Source organism: Rhagoletis pomonella, unplaced genomic scaffold, assembly GCF_013731165.1.
Source record: "Rhagoletis pomonella isolate Grant_MI unplaced genomic scaffold, Rhpom_1.0 Rhpom_scaffold_00002, whole genome shotgun sequence".
Lineage (NCBI taxonomy): Eukaryota > Metazoa > Arthropoda > Insecta > Diptera > Tephritidae > Rhagoletis > Rhagoletis pomonella.
The window spans coordinates 23,752,910-23,754,099 of NW_023458556.1; the positions used below are offsets into that span (position 1 = coordinate 23,752,910).

Sequence of the window (1,190 nt, forward strand, 5' to 3'; positions counted from 1 at the left end):
TGATGTTCCTTCATATGGATTTTTTTTCAGATTTAGCACGTTTTTTTTAATTCTAAATTTTGTTTCCCCTCAGTGCAAGAGAATTTTTCGAAGTCAAATTTAAGTACCCGTTATGTATGTGAGTGTCCGGATACTAGGTCGTTTATGCGGTTTTAACTTGAGAATGCATTAATTTTATGTTAAGAATATATTGCTTTTGAAATACGATGTTGAAATACCATCAAGCGTTCTTTAAACCGGACAAAAGCAATCTTGAATGTAAAATTTTCGGTCTTAAAAAAACTTGAAATAAGAATTTTATAGCTACTCCACTTAAACCGTTAAATGCTAAGTACCTATTACAGCAAAATAATTTTTACAAACCTGTGTTAATTCCGGAATGCCAGAAGCTTTGTACGTTCTAAAAAACGATTTCACGACGTTTGATGATCGCAGTTTAAGAAGTCCATTTACCGACATTTTCTAAAACGAGAAAAACAATTTCATTTGCTTGTGGTTGTTGTGTTAATTACGTCCATTTTCTATAGGTACATACAATTTTTCTACAATCGGATGGGGCGTATCTTAAAATTTACCCCACCTCGTTAAAAATGGCAAAACGAAGACAAAACGGTATGAAATGAATGAGAAAGCTATTGAACAATTTTGCAGAGAGCTGGCAATTCTCTGATATCGACCAACTCTTTAAGAGTAAACGCGCAGTGGAGTTCTCTTCGTTTCTCTTTCACATACCAAACGAAAATACAAAGGGAAATGTCAAAAACAAAATCCATTGTAAAATCCACAAAAACTGCAGCCAACTTCGCGCATTTTTGCATTGGACGTCGTTTGTTGACATTTCGTTTTTTTCTTTGTGCGCTACTTCGTCTAATTGTAATTTCGTAAAATTTTTTCTTTTGTAAAAAAGTGCTATTGGACATAAATGGGAAATCCAAAGTGCAAACGTTCCTAAAAAACATGCATTTTGCGCGATCGTTTGATGTTGAAAAAAACTAGTAAGGTGCTGAAACAGAATTTATTGAGACGTGCAAATTGTTTGGATTTTCAGAGGACGCGCTGCTTTGTATGTGTGTATTCGACCATCTAATTGCCTGCAACGCTAGTTCTTTCCCGATTTTCATGACTTTGGCTGCATTTAAATACAAAAAAAATTGCAGCGATTTTCATGCAGGTTTAATTTAATAAGAACA

The 1,190-nt window shown here is 34.1% G+C and overlaps 1 protein-coding gene across 3 annotated transcripts in view; it reads right to left on the reverse strand.

The window, feature by feature from the left end:
- LOC118733322 (D-2-hydroxyglutarate dehydrogenase, mitochondrial-like) overlaps window positions 1–1,190 on the reverse strand; it is a 468,040-nt gene that overhangs the window by 20,783 nt on the left and 446,067 nt on the right. The window lies entirely within an intron of this gene.